This window comes from Asterias amurensis, chromosome 4 (genome assembly GCF_032118995.1).
Source record: "Asterias amurensis chromosome 4, ASM3211899v1".
Classification (NCBI taxonomy): Eukaryota; Metazoa; Echinodermata; class Asteroidea; order Forcipulatida; family Asteriidae; genus Asterias; species Asterias amurensis.
In genome coordinates this window covers 19,840,020-19,858,397 of record NC_092651.1, presented here as the reverse complement: position 1 = coordinate 19,858,397, position 18,378 = coordinate 19,840,020, and the positions used below count along the sequence as shown (strand labels likewise).

At 37.4% G+C, this 18,378-nt stretch overlaps 1 protein-coding gene across 5 annotated transcripts in view; it reads right to left on the bottom strand.

Annotated features, from left to right (window-relative positions):
• LOC139936139 (gamma-aminobutyric acid type B receptor subunit 2-like) overlaps nucleotides 1-18,378 on the bottom strand; it is a 268,807-nt gene that overhangs the window by 184,034 nt on the left and 66,395 nt on the right. For all 5 annotated transcript variants that reach the window (XM_071930878.1, XM_071930879.1, XM_071930875.1 and 2 more), the window contains exon 4: nucleotides 17,533-17,657. The gene's annotated coding sequence lies outside the window, so the exon portion shown is untranslated. The remainder of the gene's footprint in view (nucleotides 1-17,532; nucleotides 17,658-18,378) is intronic.

Sequence of the window (18,378 nt, the reverse complement as noted above, 5' to 3'; positions counted from 1 at the left end):
CCTACAAATATTTGCAGACTGGGGCCGGCAAACTGGCCAACCAAGCGGCCCAATGTTTGCCTGGGTTTCCAAAGTTGTGATAACGGAGAATGATGGTGTTGCATTTTGATTGAAGCCAATCTGCCAGGACAGCATTACCATCACAAAGTACGGTTTCCTATATTAATCATCTCGACAGTTACCGTAATAGATTCGATTTCTGCTTTAAAAGGCAGAATATACTTTTGGTTTTTGGAGCAGTTCGATTTTTTTAATCCTTTATAAATTCAGTTGTTTATAATAAAATCCCAAGATTTGGTAGAGGCATTTTTAAACTCCTAAGCGAAGTCAGGAAGAATCCTTATACGAATACACACAGTCTGAGAAGCCAAACTGGTATAACGCTTCTTTTGATCAAATTTTCGGAGATAATGAGTGACATCTTTTTTTTCATAGCCGTATACACCGAGAAAAGATATTAATAAATAAAACGTAGTTAGAAATATACACTGTTTAGCTAGATTTGACATTGAAACGAAGGGCAAGGGCGGAGGGAGAGTGAAGCGGTTGCAACGTGCTGAACGTCCTCATGTCAGTAATTATTGCAAACGTGTCACTCAGAGAATTCCAAACTAATTTGTTTTGGTTAATTTTATTTTATAAGGTTTCTTCCAGGAATGAATGCACGTGTGTTTGAGATCAAACATTATTCGCATTTTGTTTTGTTTTCTTCTGACGTTCAGTAAGCCTTGATCTTCCATAAATTAGCCCGGAAAGTGATTTCCCTTTTGAATTATCAATATTAATTGTATTGATATTTTTAATTTGATTTTGTTATCTGTTGACAATTTAAGTAAAAAATAAATAATATTGTTATATCATCCCAAAACTGATTTGGAAAGCCAAGATTTGTATTTTGTTGCCCAGGTTATTGTTGGTCGTGTGATTTGTTCTGCATGTATATTGTGATTGTTCGGGCACTCCCAAACTCAAGCTGTATACTAATAATTGGCTCTGCCCCCAATTCCTAAAATTCGTGTTCTTCTTTGTGTACGTTGTATTTATACTGATTGAGGAATTTGGAAATAAATATTGTTGAATTGAATTGAAATTGAAATGTTTGATTGTAAAGTGTTGCCGGGTTTGGGGGGGGGGGGGGGTTAGGGGGCTGTTATAATTGGTTTTGTAAGTAAGACTGAGAGTGAAGAATTCCAACATGCCAATAGTTTGGCAGGAGCTGCTTCATATAAGCCTTTTGAGGTATGGCGGACGTGATAGTAGTGTAATGTTGGGTTAGGATGTAATACACACAAATTCACCCAAACCTTATAGTGTTGTAGCAATGCATCCGCCAAATCTCAAAAAGGCTTATGCTGATCATGGGTTTTACAGTCTGAATTCATTCATCACTCTCTGTTGGCAGACTGACTTACGTGCACACAGCTGCAAGGTGATCAGATTGAAAGGTATATGCATAATACATAACCAAAAGTGCACATTTGTATGAGGGGTATTCTTCAGTGAATCCACAACCTCGTATATATTTCATCGACTGATACAGCATCGGTGTCCCTTTACTAATCAAAGGTATTGCAAATACAACTTCATACAGGTGTATAAACCCCCAAAAAATACATTTTGGGGTAACATGCGGCGGCTATTTAGGGGCTATCCAATGTATCCAACCCCCCCCCCACACACACACACTCTCTCTCTGTTTGGGGGGGGGGGGAGGGTGCAACTTCACTCTCTATCAATATGCAGAAAATGTCATACTCAAAGTTGACATGATTTCCATTCCTACTATCAATAATATAAAACAACATTGAACAACAAACCACTCAGAAACACGTGATGCGGTCCACACGTCCAATGACTAAAATGCCTCTAAAAGGCTTGCTAAACAAAAAAGAAGAACAAAAATCATCTCAATGCATAATGCAACCAATTTTGTAAAGAAGATTGATATCTAAAATCTACCTATTATACTTAGTGCAATTAAGGTACACATAATAATATACAAAGGGAGTTTGCCTTGCGGTAAAATAAGTTGCTCAGTTTCCTTTTGCAAATCTGTTTGTGAAATCGAGCCCTGGTGATATCAAACGGCCTTGCTTGACTTAAAAAATAAATAAAACGTTTCTTGTCCTGAGATGAAATGACTACTGATATTTAAACCCAAATAATCTCAATTTAAAATTCATACCTGGCGCCCCCCAGCTGAATTAAGTCTGTGTTACTATTCACCTGTTCGCTTAAAGGCACTGGGTACGTTTGGTAATTGTCAAAAACCAATATTCTCACTCGGTGTTTTCCAACATTTATGCGTAAAATAAATCTGTGAAAATTTGGGCTCAATTGGTCATCGATATGCAAAAACAAAATGCAAGAAAAAACACCCTTGATGCATTGTGTGCGATTCCAGATGCATAATGAGAGGCTTCAGCTGAAGTATTTTATAGTTTGAGTGAGAAATTACCTCTTTCTCAAAGACGTTACTTCAGAGGGAGCTGAGACCTCTTCAATGCTCGTTTCCAAGTAAACTGTTATGATAACCTTTATTTTTAGTAGTTTACAATGGTGTCCAGTGCCTTAAAGGAAATGCCAAAGTTTAAGTTCGCTATTTGTCATGCTGGCTCCACGATGGCTGATGATGGTAATCATTTTCAGATCACTTCATTGTCACAATGCAATTAACGGAATATTATGTCAAGTGATATTTGATGTTCTTTTACTCAACATTAATTCCTAATGGAGCTTCGCGTTATAGGATATGATTCAGCATTAGTTGTTTGATCATAAGTGGTTTGGATTGTAAATCTGAAACCGACTCAGGATCGTAACTCATCCGCATTAATCAAAAGCATTCAGTGTTTGACATTAACGACAAGCTGTGAAGATAAATGTTATCGGGACGGAAGGATGCTGGAATTTTTCTCCTACGCACTTTATCAAATAAACTGTTAATTACTATCTTGATACGTTTTTGCATCATCTATACTATGAATGGTGAGGAACTATAGGTATCATGTAGCGTGGCAACATTCTCAAGACGGGAAACTCTACCATCATTAGCAATGTCGCTGTGGTGCTTTTACATTTTGCCGGTTGTTTGCGTGGTCAATTCTTCAGTGTGCCTCTTAAATATTGTCTACATAATTATTATATCTGTAGGTATATTTCATTAAAAGAAAAATTAAAAAGTAATGAACGGTATATAATACGACAACCGAAGGGTTGAGTTGCACAAGACATGAACAACTTAGCAATTTCTTTTATTAGGCAAAAGGATAAACAGTTAAAAAAAACACAACAGGTAATGAGTAAGAAATAAAAACAATCCAAACAACAAACAATCAACCAGCACTTGACCAAAAAGAATGAGACTTAACTCAAAACAAACGTAATCTTAGGGACACATGTGGATAGAAAAGATCAATTAAACAAAATTAAAATGTACAGCCCAGACACAACCCAACATTAAACTGGAGCCACAGGATTCTAAACAACATCATAGTAGTAACGTTTCGCACAGGGGCAGAGCTACTGCTATACATAAACGGTTCAGTAAAGACACTGAACACTATTGGTTATTGTCAAAGACCAGTCTGCTCGCTTGGTGTTTCTCAACATATGCATAAAATAACAAACCTGTGAAAATTTGAGCTCGATTGGTCGTCGGAGTTGCGAGATAATTATGAAGAAAAAACACCCTTCGTCACTCGAAATTAGCCGACTGAAATTATATCTTAAAAAAAAAAATATGACTAAATTTAATCCCGTTTTAAAGGCAGTGGACACTATTGGTAATTGTCAAAGACTAGCCTTCACAGTTGGTGTATCTCAACATATGCATAAAATAACAAACCTTTGAAAATTTGAGCTCAATCGGTCATCGAAGTTGCGAGATAATAATGAAAGAAAAAAACACCCATGTCACATGAAGTAGTGTGCTTTCAGATGCTTGCATTTGAGACCTCAACATCTAAACCTGAGGTCTCGAAATCAAATTCTTGAAAAATTACTTCTTTCTCGAAAACTACGTCACTTCAGAGGGAGCCGTTTCTCACAAGGTTTTACACTATCAACCTCTCCCCATTACTCGTTACAAAGTGAGGTTTTATGCTGAAAGTTATTTTGATTAATTACCGATAGTGTCCGGTGCCTTTAAAAGGTCTAATGTACTATTTGTAGGGCAATAAAACACAATGTTCACAGTCAGATGTACACTAAACTTTTTACACAGTTTGAAGATAATGATAGTTTCCCTGAAAATATTACTTGCTGAGGTGCTGTAGTTTTTGAGAAATGAGTAAAACAATGTCATGAAAATAATTTTCGTCTCACTGATCATGAGACAAAAATTATTTTAGCATGTAAAAACGTATTTTCATTACACCTTTTTTCTCATTTCTCAGAAACTACAACACCTCAGCATCTAATATTTTAAGGTACGTTTGTTACCATCATTATGATCAAACGGTAAGAGTTTAATATAAATCTGTGGACATTGTGTTTTGTGTTACAAAAAATACCCACATCCTTTAAAGCACAATGACAGAGGGGAACACTTTCTCAAATAATCTATCCATATATGGTAAAGGGTGGTCTTATGACGTGTTTCTGCGAAACAAGATATGTGCAATGGTTTCAATTTGTTAATACTATCATTTCTTTCCCATTTCGCATCTGAAGTACATCATCTATCCTCCTCATTGCAAATTGAAAAATAAGCTTTGGCGAACACACCCCCCCCCCCTTCCCACTACCATGGCTTCGAAGGTTGTTTAATTTCGTCACCGAGAAAAACACCTGGTTAATGCGACTATTATATCGACGAAATACAAGCACCACGGAGACAGATTACTGTATTTCTTTAGTTTCGTCCCACTTGGAAAAAAGCACTCTGGAAAATGACTGGATCTACCTCAAAGAAATCACCATGGGACAAAGTGTAGAGGATGAACAGTTTTAAATTATATAGGGATAGTAGGTACAGCTATCCACCATTTATATGCAAATATAGTCTCTGTTGACCGTAAGACATAACCTATAACATAAAGTAAATAGCTGGTTATTCACTCTGCCTCTCAAAACACCATTAAGACTCACTGGGATTGTTATTCTAAGATACAAAGTTGTTCACTTCTTTAAGATGATTTCCCAAGGTATTGTTGGGAGTATACTGCTATGGTGAGTTACATGTAATCTAAGTTACTTGTATAACCTAATGGCAATCCTGTTATTTTAAAGCTAGTTTGTTAAACCAAAGACGCGTATTGTCGTTTTAGTTTGTTGTTAAGTTGTGCAATAAGGATTTTTTTCCCTGTAACTTCGAAGACTAATTGAGTCGAAACTTTCACAGATTTGTTATTTAATGCAAATCTAAGGATACACCAAGTGAGGACACTGGTCTTTGGCAATTACCAATTGTATTTGGCCGAACAAAATAATGGCAAGATTCCGCCATGACCCCACGTCCATCAGTCATTTTGTACGTTACATGTATTTTGTGCATTGTCCGTGTAATAGGCGAAAGTTCGTGTATTTATGTCATTTTGAAGAAAAATCATCTGTCAATATTCACTTAAGAGTGAAAACAAATATTGATAATAATAAATTGCCGAAGACGACCCATGAAATTTTAGTTGTGTCTCAAATTGACTTTTCATTATGTTCCAGAAACCACACGTACCACGAATATCAATATTTTATAACGCATGCTTTGTCTTTATATAATGATTTTAAATTAAAACGAGGGCTGTAATGAACGTCAGAGTGACGTCCAAGGGGGGAGAGATTAACCCAATTTGATTGAAAATTACGACGATGGTTGTGTCGTTTTTTTTTTTTTTTTTTTTTTTTAAGCATATTGATGATTCTTAAGGGGATGCTGCAGTGAATTAAAATAAAACAGTTAATTTTGCTGTCATTTATTTCTGATATATGTATTGAACATCAATAAAATGTGTTTTTTTTTTCCCCCGACATATCTCACTTGCGTAATTAGCGAATAAGTCATGCCCCCCCCTTTTGTGGATTGTTACCGCCCCCTACCATCGACGTCACGTCGGGAATTCAATCATATCGTCGGCAAAAAGAGTCTGGTTCCATACTACACGCGCCTAGGTACCAGGCCACACAATGCACACGTCTCTATATGCACACAGCCAGGGGACCCGACGGCTCGGGTTCCGACATGACGTCACATGAAGGCTACCTTTTAGGGGCGGGGTGGGTTCCCCTAATCTCTTGAAAACCACTTTTAAAATACTTGCGCATTAAATACAAAAATTAAAAAAATATTTCAGGTTTAAAAAATCATGTTTAATCGTTTAAATTAAAAAAAAAAAAACACTGCAGCCACCCTTTAACACTTTGCATGACCTATGCTTTTTAAACCCATGATTATGCTTCAGGTTGGCGTAGTGGTGTCTTGCCACGCTTTTCACCTCTTCTGGACCCCGGTTCCAACCCTACCCGGGCATTATGTGAATTGGATGTTTCAGTCCCTATCTTACTGCGTTGGTTTAACCAGGAATAGTTCTCTGGGGTTTTCGTCCCGCGTCTAAAACTGAAACTTCCTCAATGTCTTCTCACCCTGTCCAGATGCTGAAAATGCTTGTACAGGTGTTTTCATAGATGTGTCAAAAATTAACAACAATTAGAGGGATTTTAAACTTGGGTTTTTCATTGCTACACTTAACAAAAACTTCAAAGTCTGATTTGAACCGGATCCAGGTTTGAAGTGCCCTATCCATGAATAAATGAGATAAAATCCGAAGTAAATTTAACCTTAAAAAAAAAAAAAAAAAAAAAAATCGGGGTCAGTCTGACCACAAAAATGAGTCAGACCGTCTGGAACCAGAAATCCAGGTCGATTCTGACCTAAATTGTTATCAGAGTTAACAACGACTATAAGAGAACCAATCACAATATCCAAAAAGGGTTCTTCGAAGAATAACACAACAATTAAGTAGGATTTGAAACTTTGCATGGTGGAAATACGATATAGAAAGGTTTGTGGTAACACCATGTAATGACTATCTCTAATGAGTTGGGGTGGTTCTGAAAAGAACCGTTGGTTTCAACTCGACGTTTCGATCAGTTTGCTCTGGTCGTCTTCTGGCATAACAATTGTTATAGCAATACTCGATTTGTGACACAATGTTTATGGTTTCAAGATCATCTGTGTATTCAATCGGAATAAAGGGCTGCTCAATCTACTCAGTACAAACAAGGTGTCTATATTTGTCATATGTGGTTATAAAGTAATTTTAGCAGTTGCAGAAAAAGCAAATCTTTAGGCACACCTTTATTTTAAATTGAAAAAATCCTGACAAGTATCCAATGGAAAGGAGTACTACGTTTCACCCTAGAATTGGGTGTAAAAGTTACAATACAACATATCAGTCTAGCTAGCCTTAAAATCAATACGGTGGGACATTGGAGAGCCAATAATGTAACATAGAACCTGCAGAAACATTGAACTGCGTCAACATTTTCGAAACATGTGCTCGTTCGAATGTCCCATGAGGGTTTAGGTTTCAGACATAAGATTTAAAGACGCTAGGTAAAATTTTTGCCGTTTCAATGCGAACATTTAGATTACAATTTTAGATAGAAATATTTCCACACAAAAACATTAAAGGCCCACGAAGCATGTGGTTTAATAGAACTATACAACCTTATTGAGCGCGAGGTCAAAACAGAAAATGGAAAACAAAAGGTCTCCTTATGGGTGCCCCATCACATGGAATTTATTTGTACCAAGTCTATGTGCGGTTCTTAACTAAAGGGCAAGGGAAACGAACAAAAGATGTCTCCACATGGATACAACAAATATTGGGGACAGGAATATACTTCCGGTGTGTACTTTGCATTCATATTAACATTTTATATTTAACTTTCATGATATAGCATTGACACGTCATCAGTTTTACCGCCAACTCATGATACAGTTTGCCACAATCAGTAAAAAACGGTATTTGATAGCAAAATAATTGGTCACATACAAATTGTGTAATTATTTGCCCAAGAACCTCGTTATTGATGCCGGGCTCGTACATCAATCAACCATTTTGTTTACATTGCCTAGCCACAATGATTGTCAATGAATGTCACGACTGGAATCAGACAAAACATTGGCATTGGAGGAATTGTGTCCAAGAACAAAAGTAACTGTTTTAGTTAATTATTGATGAAGAACACAAACTAGGGTATACGTATGTGAAACACACTGGTACACCTTTGATCATTATTGTCAGAGACCAGTCTTTTCACTTGGCGTATCTCAACATAATATGCACAAACTAACAAACCTGTGAAATTTTTAACCCAAATGGTCGTCAAAGTTGCGAGATAATAATGGAAGAAAAATACATCTTGTCACACGAAGTTGTGTTCTCTCATCAGATGCTTGATTTCGAGACCTCACATGTGAGGTATCGAAATCAATTCAAATATTTTACTGAGAAATTACCTCTTTCTAAAAAACTACGTTAGTTCAGAGGAAGCCGTTTCTCACAATGTTTTGTATTATCAACATCTCTCTATTGCTTGTTACCAAGTAAAGTTTTAACGCTTACAATTATTTTTAAATAACATTGACAAATGTCTAGTGTCCGGTGCCTTTAACGGGAACATTGGTTTGGATTGTGTAGTCTGTGTCCAGGGCCCAATTTCATAGAGCTGCTTAAGCACAAATTTTTGCTTAAGCAAAAAATACATTGCTTAGTAAAATCAGATTACCGGCCAAGACTCCACTCAATTGTTATGCTAAGTAAACAACAGCTAAATACTAGTCATAAGCAATGTATATGGCATGCAATTTTGGCCAGTATCATGTGTAAAATAAGCGAGCTATTTTCGTGCTTCAGCAAATTTTTTGCTTAAGCAGCTCTATGAAATTGGCCCCTGGTACAAATCGTTTCGGAAATAAAGTTGAGCACGCGTGTGTAACACAAAGAAACTTGGCCTTTATTAAATAATAATGGGCACTCTTTACCGTTGATTTTTCGCTTAAAATTGGAATTCAGTCATGAGAGTCATTGTATCATATGAAGATTGATCTGCTGCATGACATGATAATGGATCTAGACTAATTGGTTCCTCTGTGCAATCAACGATGTCTTGACATGGTGTTGACGTTAGTACTGACGTAATTTGACACCCATTAACAGTAGGCAATTAAACCTCACCGTTTTACTTGTTGGTTTATAATCTAGCTAAGCAACTAAATTCCCGTCGCACGGTAAATGTTAACTAAATTGTGCATTGTTTGCATGTATGTTGCACACTACTAAACATAAGCGTACCCATTGTATGGTTTTGTTTCCAACAATTTGTATGCAAAACAAGCCTTTCACAATGTTATCCAGTGAATTGTGTTGCCCCCTTGTTTGTGCATGGTATCTTCTTTGAGGATTGAACCTTGTGTAGGTTGGTCATGTTGCCTTAATGACACAAAACGTGTGTTGATATAAGACACTGTTTAATTATATAGATTCCTCTAATGCCCCCCATAGCAGTCAATATATACTACGAACACATACTTGTCGTCGATGATAAGTGTTATACTCATTTGGTTTCTTGAAATATTGTTTTATTCGCAAGTTACTTGTAAGGAACGAAATAATTCAAAAAGGCAAAACTCAAGTCACAATAAACTATAACAAGCCTCTTTGTTTTAACAGTGGCCTGCTTTTCCTCAGCAAGGTTTTCCCCGATTGAGCAAATAAAGTACGGTATGGTTTACAGCTCCACGCAAATCTATACTGATTTTGTTTTCCGCAGCTGACTAGTTAACTCTGCCTGTTGACATATCGTTCTCACTTTACGGTTGTGCAGACCAGTGTAACGTATAGGCCAATCTCCAATCGACCATATTTTCTTACACATCATGAGTTGTCTGACGTTTCAAGTGCTAAGAGTAAAACAGTCTCCCCAAAGATTTGTGAAAGAAAGAGAGACTTTTCCTAAATCGGCCAGAAGTAACCTCGTGAATTTGTTTTTAGATTAAAAGTCCAGCAGTCAATACACGCTAACAAAAGAATAATGAATCGGGCGTGATGAAAGCAGGTGCGAAAATGAATTACACGGAAAGAAAAATACGGAGTATGATGAAGCACATTGAGAAATGAACAAAAGGGAAAGAGGTTCGTAGCCGCAGGGTAGATTTCGTCTCTGCGTCCACCAGCAAATCCCACTTTTCCCCTGGGGTGGCCTTTAGAGTAATACGCCATTCTAGTCATTTTCGCGTCGAAGATTCAATGCCATCGATTTGTTTGTGGAGCGCCAGAATCTATAAATCTTTAAAAAGCACCCCCAAAATAGTAATTCTGCAAAAAGCCACTGCATTTCTAAATTTGCACAGAAGTCCCGGTCGCATCGTGTTCGTTTCAGCGACTTTGGAGATGAAATACCAAAGATCGCAGACCGCTAGCCGACAATATTTGAGCTTGGCCGACGTAAGTGCCATGTCTTTTAAGAGTATCTTTACTCTGATATCTTTTAGTCATTTATCTTAACAGCATAATGCAATACAGATTTACCGATTTATTATAGCGTGAGTAATTCGCTGGTGGAAGATAAAAGCTTCACGTTCTGCACGTGTGTTTTATCTTATAAAGCGTACACGTCTTATTGACTATAAAAAAAACTATGTCTATAACCCAACGAACTTCAGGTGAACCCAACGTAATGTATCATGTATGGCCATTGGTTCCTTACAAACTTTAATAATAACTAGAGCTAAATTGCATTTGTGCACAAATGCAGAGCTGTTTCGTCAACAAAAATTTCAAATTTCTCAACTGAGTTTTAAATTTGTTGGGTATTCAAAGCAATTTTACCCAATGTGGCATAAATAAAAAATAATTTGGATTATACCATATTCAGATAGCAATTTATGTGTTAAAGGTGCAAAAATTGAAAAAATCATAAAAAATCATGTGATGACGTCATCATGACGTCCTTTAATATTTCATAAGAACTTGTCAATATCCAACAACCTACCAAGTTTCAACATAATCGCATAATTACTTAGGGAGTTATATTAGTTCAAAAAGTGCACCTTTAAGGCCGCGTCACGTGACCCCCGATGACGTCATTGATCTGAAACTTCACACATATGATGGCTGCCTGACAGTTAACTTGTGTGTAAAATTTAAAGTGATTACAAAAAACTTCACCACAGACATCTTCAAAAAGTCCATTTTGAAGAGTTTTCATCCTGCCGCTAGAGGGCGCCGTTGCAATTTGTGACGTCATTGGTATTTTTTTTGAACTGCCCACCCTTGCCACGCACTAACATCGTTAAAAGCAACTTCATATCTTTTTCCAATTTTGAATTAGAGGGCCACTTCCGGTTTCGACCGGAAGTAGAGGTCATGTGAGGTCACGCACACGAAACAAAATGAAGACCTTATTTATTCCTCCCCAATCCCGCAAACAGAAACCTACGGTCTCTTGTGGCTGATTTGTTATAAATTTTCAAACATTTAAAATACAACACCTTTAAGATGACGTCACGTGACTTCTGATTATGTCATAATGACATCCTTGTTTCGCAATGATCATTGCACCAATACCTTTCATCCCTGAAAATTTCATTGCAATTGCTCTTTGGGAACATTGCAAATCAGCACTTATATGAAATTTTTCTGAAGATGACAAATAAAAAAAAAAATAACTAGAGCTAAATTGCATTTGTGCACAAATGCAGAGCTGTTTCGTCAAAAAAAAATTCAAATTTCTCAACTGAGTTTTAAATTTGTTGGGTATTCAAAGCAATTTTGCCCAATGTGGCATAAATAAAAAATAATTTGGATTATACCATATTCAGATAGCAATTTATGTGTTAAAGGTGCAAAAATTGAAAAAATTATAAAAAATCATGTGATGACGTCATCATGACGTCCTTTAATATTTCATAAGAACTTGTCAATATCCAACAACCTATTAAGTTTCAACATGATCGCATAATTACTTAGGGAGTTATATTAGTTCAAAAAGTGCACCTTTAAGGCCGCGTCACGTGACCCCCGATGACGTCATTGATCTGAAACTTCACACATATGATGGCTGCCTGACAGTTAACGTGTGTGTAAAATTTGAAGTCATTACAAAAAACTTCACCACAGACATCTTCAAAAAGTCCATTTTGACGAGTTTTCAACCTGCCGCTAGAGGGCGCTGTTGCATTTTGAGACGTCATTGGTATTTTTTTTGCACTGCCCACCCTTGCCACGCACTAACATCGTTAAAAGCAACTTCATATCTTTTTCAAATTTTGAATTAGAGGGCCACTTCCGGTTTCGACCGGAAGTAGAGGTCATGTGAGGTCACGCACACGAAACAAAATGAAGACCTTATTTATCCCTCCCCAATCCCGCAAACAGAAACCTACGGTCTCTTGTGGCTGATTTGTTATAAATTTTCAAACATTTAAAATACAACACCTTTAAGATGACGTCACGTGACTTCTGATTATGTCATAATGACATCCTTGTTTCGCAATGATCATTGCACCAATACCTTTCATCCCTGAAAATTTCATTGCAATTGCTCTTTGGGAACATTGCAAATCAGCACTTATATGAAATTTTTCTGAAGATGACAAATAAAAAAAAAAATAATAATAATAATAAAAAAAACTTTAACAAAAACAAGAGCTGTTTCGCTGCGCTTCGCTACGAAACAGCTAATAATAATAATAATAAAAAAAACTTTAACAAAAACAAGAGCTGTTTCGCTGCGCTTCGCTACGAAACAGCTAATAATAATAATAATACAGCATTTATAAAGCGCACTAAATCTGTGGAACATTCAAAGGCGCTGGTCAAAGAACAAGAAGAAAACTTCACTCAATATCTGCAAAGGCTAATCTGAAGAGATGGGTTTTGAGAGAATGTTGGAACCGAGAGAAGTGTTTGAGAACAGTCATTTTTTATTTGGACTATGGATATCTGTCCAAACAATATCCGTCATTCATTATGAAGAATAACAACTCCATTTTCGGCACTGGTTAATCAAAGTCTGTAAATGCAAATTGGCGGGACAGGTTTTTTAAAGACACTGGAAACTATTGGTTATTGTCAAAGACTCGCATTCACAGTTGGTGTATCTCAACATATGCATAAAATAACAAACATGTGAAAATTTTAGCTCAATCGGTCGTCGAAGTTGCGAGATAATAATGAAAGAAAAAATTACCCTTGCACACGAAGTTGTGTGCTTTCAGGTGCTTGATCTCAAGACCTAAAATTCTAAATCTAAGGTCTCGAAGTCAAATTCGTGGAAAATAACTTCTTTCTCGAAAACTAAAATGTGTCAGAGGGAGTAGTTTCGAACAATGTTTTATAAGTTAACATCCTTTCTCCATTGCTCGTTACCAAGTTTTATGCTAATAGTTATTTTGAGTAATTACCAATAGTGTCTACTGCCTTTAATCTGTTTTATTTTTAGATAGCACAAGATTATTACGAATCGAATTCACGCCAGTTTCCTTTTGGCCAGGCGTTACTTGTATATTCCCAGGTGTTTGGTAATATTACCATAAGTAAGTTTTATGCACACCGTTAATGGCATCCATATTTAACCACACGGACAACAGGACGCCGGTCAAAACGCCTCGTGGTTGATTTCAGATTCCCTCCTATTTATAACCAGAGTCCAGCGAGGTGAAAATCCGGTTTTTCTTCAACCCAGCAATGCGAGTGATGTATAGGGTGTTGCACCTTTACAGCCCTAACGTCGATACATGTTTTATTCACCTGCATTTACTGGCAACATACAATCCCAAGCATGTGCACTCTTACCCAGAAATGTGTCAAACTGATGTAAAATTTCGCCAATTATTGTCAATTTTATCCCGAACTCGGGTGAAGTTTAAATTGTGTTTATGCACATAAGGATTGCATGTGCAATAAATATGCCCGGGTCATAATTGAACCGGATCCGAGACCCGTACATCTGTGTCAAAATGACCCAGAAAAGTGTCAAACTGATGATTTCGACTAGTAAATAATGCCAGTTACTGTCCCTTTTATTCCAAGCGTGGGTTGAAGTTTGAACTTTAAATGTGAAATCAGAGTCTGACAGGTGATGCAGTCATTATCTAGAGTAGGTCACAACAATCAAACGTAGACCTATTATTCAGGCTTGAGAAACAACCTTTCTAAATATAAAGTAATAACAATTCCCAACTCTATTAACTCTATATCAATAACTTTGATTCCCCCAGGGCATGATTTCAGAGAAAAAAAGTGGAACCGTGAGCTATGAGTAAGTGTTACCAGCCCTCATAAAGATATGAGTTGCATTGTGGCGGCTTGACTTCCGAACCTTAAACATTTGCATTTAATTTGCGAGAACATGGTTGTCCTTCCTGCCTCTAGTATCCACACTAGAGACAGTTTTACTTGTCACTGTACATCAAAGTGTGTTCTGCCTGTACTGTGTTATCAACATGATAGTGCTTTTCCAATACAGTATCTTGTATACAACATGGGCGTTTAGAAAACAGCAAACAGTGTCATAAAGGCCTGTGAAAATATCACTTAAATTGTCAATCTTGTTTCCGGGATAATTGCATTTATCATCACCTTTCTCAAGAATTAACAGTGTACAGAGCAACAAATACACTACAACCAAGTAAAACCAACAGAGTGAGAAGGGACAATATTTTGAAAATACTATAGAACACAGAGGACATTATCATGCAACCTAGTTTCTGTATTCAAATAAACAAAAAGTATTGCCCATTCAGATCAACACATTAAAAAATCTAGAGGTAAAGCATAAACAAAACAAACCTTGCACACAGCAAACAAAAATCCATAGTAAAGCTAAAACCCCAAAATCGCTGACTGTTGATCTAAATGAAAAAGGTTTACCTATAAAAACCAAGATTTATCATTGCCTTGCACTTTTTGCACAAAACAGCTAACTTCAAACTGAGCATCTTCACGCCTTTTCCCTCTTATCTGAACAACTACAACAAACCACGTAATGTGAACTTTAGATAACTCTGAACAAGGGAGCGCCCCATTCCATTAGACTTGATTCAAGTCCCGTTCTCAGGTGAGAGGTCCCTAATAAGCATATCGCGCCAACTACACTACTAGTGTTCAATCCATCTAGAGCATATACCGAAGCATTACAGAACAAGTTTTTTTATGGCGATAGCACGGGACTGGGACTTGAGTCTACCATTCCATGGGCTCATGGGATTGCCACTGTGACATCATCATCAGAATGCATCTATGCACTCGATTCTAATAAGTCCGATGTGATAACAAATGTATAGTTATATAGGGGGGATAAGTTTCCCTTAAGAATACAGACAAGCAAACTTGCTCAAGGATATCTATCTATCAACTCACCCAAACACGCATTCGTGTAAAATAGCCACAAGCGTGCATTAGAAATTAAGGGCAGTAATTTACTTCTCTCGCACGTGTTCCAGAATTGAAATAGAATACCGTGAACTTAACGATGATGATATAATATTCATTGCAGCTTTGGCTATTATTAAGGTTATCTGCTTATAATTGCCCGAATCCAACTAGCCTAATTTTCACAGTTTATTAATGCAATCAATGCCAGTGCATCGTTGCAGCTTGCAACTCAATGATGGAACGAAGACAAAACTAGGTTTGCGAACTTGAACGGTTGGTGGCGCTGTTGGTCAAATGTATATTTTTATTGGAACCGTTTGGGTGATTTGGAATTTACGCGGTTTCAGTGACCACAACGTAGGACAAACTTTAAACTGACGTTGAGAGGAACTGCTTAATGGTTTTATGCGAAAAACGAAATTGGCTCGATATGAGTCACGTAGTAATCACTGTTAGCTCCTACAAGTTTTTTGAATGAGTCGCAAGTCGGGGTACAGCAAAGACATTCATTAATCCACTCGTTGTAAATATTTTAAATGCAAACCAAGTCTGGATATAAAACAAACATGCACTCACACCGTGTCCCGTGCTCACAACACCCCCTACCCGCTTAGGTATATAGCGTTTGCCGTTCGAAATGCCCGCTCGTAATGATTTGTTCAATAAATTATGATTCAAATTAAGAATATGGACCCGTATTATTTTGGTATATCTAGAATAAGCTTATGGTTCACGTTTGGAGTGTTGCTAGTCATTATAAAAACTTCCCGTTCATAATGTTATGAATTATTTATGATGTGGGTCAGAAAATGACCCATATTTAGTCTGACTGCGGTGATCGACGATCTACTTTTTGCATATTGCCGGTATATCACACTTGGTCGGCGACTGTTAAGTGTTCTTACAATGAGCCCCAAGACTTGAATGAAAGGAACTATTACAAAGAGAATCCTATTTACATCTCTTCCCCCTTATAATGCCCTTTAGTATGGATGATATCAATGATCGGAGATTAAAGTTTAGCATAATAGCTTTTACTGGCCGCTCATACTGTTAGTATGTTATTTTTAAAGGCAGTGGACACTATTGGTAATAGAAACTGACATGGCAACAAGCAATGGAGAGCTGTTGGTAGTATAAAACATTGGGAGAAACGGCTCCCTTTGAAGTAACATAGTTTTCGAGAAAGGAGCCATTTTTCACGAATTTTATTTAGAGACCTCAGAATTAAATTTTGAGGTCCCGAAGTCAAGCATTTCAATTTAGTTCAAATTTTCACAGGTTTGTTTTGTTATGCGTACAGCCTATGTTGAAATACACAAAGTGAGAAGACTGATCTTTGACAATTTACCAATAGTGTCCCTAGACTAAATTGAGAGACGGTGTCGCATGTAATTATGACCCCTATGCAATACTGTCCTCATATGCAATAATGTCCGCCGAACGGTTTTGCATATTATGCAATCGTGTCCGCCCGGACGCTGCTGCATAATGCAATTGTGTCCGCCCGGATACATTTGCATATGCAGTTGTGTCCGCCCCCGTGCAAAACCGTCCTTGAAGTAAATTCAACGCCCTTGGTCGACGGAACACGTTCGTCATTTGTTTTCCAAGCTAAGTGCATGTCATGAATAACAAGGGAAATGTTCGGCCGTTGGTTATTCGCTTCAATCATAAAATCCGTGAATATTCATGCTGCATAAACGTAGGTTCAGTGCATGCACGCTCGCTTACGCGCGCACATACATGTACATGTACAGTCATGTATATGTACACTGGACGGTTTTTGCATAGCCCTGGACACGATTGCATATACAAAAGTGTCCGGAGCGGACAGTATTGCATGGCGGACACAACTGCATCTGACAGCGGACAAGAAGGACGTGCATAAAGCGCATAATTATTTGTACACACCATTTCAAGGATGTTATCCTGGGTGAAGAACTACAACAAGTAGGTCAACCTTTTCAACTTCGACTTTTATCTTCAGTGCATTCATAAACAAACAACAACTTGAGTACTTCACCGCGAGAGGAACAGTTGACGGTTTACAATTTCACCAAAAGCTCACTTGGCTCTTTGCAAAGAGTTACTTTACGGACTGGGTTATGTATGCACTTGTTAATCGAATCAAAGATCTTAAATGACTTACCATTTTGGAGAGCCTTTGATGTCATGAATGTCCGAGTGGACTACACCTCGATACTCTTAGCGGATCAAACACAATGCTACGGCTATCGCTATCATCCCGCTTTGAAGTGGCCACTAGATCGATTGCTGTCAAAGAATTGGAATAATTAAATAAGTAAATTATTTGGGGAACTATATACGAAGCCAAGAAATAGAGTGTATCAAATTGTATGAACAAACTAAATTATTTCTTCGAATGCAGTGACTCTTTCAGTGTTTTAGAAATATTGGCATAGACGTAAGCTGATAGTTTTAAGTTCATGTAACACGATACAATTTACATGCAAACAGTTCCAGGTAATCCCAAAGAAAAGAATTCATTCACCTTTCTTCTCTAAATGTTCAGATATTATTCTTCTGGTTTGTAAGATAATGTTTAACAAAACACCAATGTGCCACCAAAGTGGTATTGTAGCATGCACTGTAGTTGGTTGCTTCCAACTTGCCCATAAAAAAATGCCTCGTGTGACAAGGCCCTATTAACTTTTCAAATGTGGGAACGGTCGGAACGCTTTAGTTGGATCAGAGAAGTGTTCAATCACGTGCTTGAGGACCGTTCCGTTGGGGACCACAACAATCAAATGGAACGCTCAAAATATTAATGCACGTTTACACTAATAGAGGGTTGCACGGTACTTCACCACAATGATGCGGTCCAGCCTGCAGGAGGTCAATGGATTGCAATGGTGCGAATGGGAACGGTTTTTTTTGTGCCCATAGAACTTGCCCAATTTTTGCGATGCTCCCTCAGTAAGATATTCTGGTGCAACATTTCTTTACAAACGAACACAACCTAAAATTTGCAAAT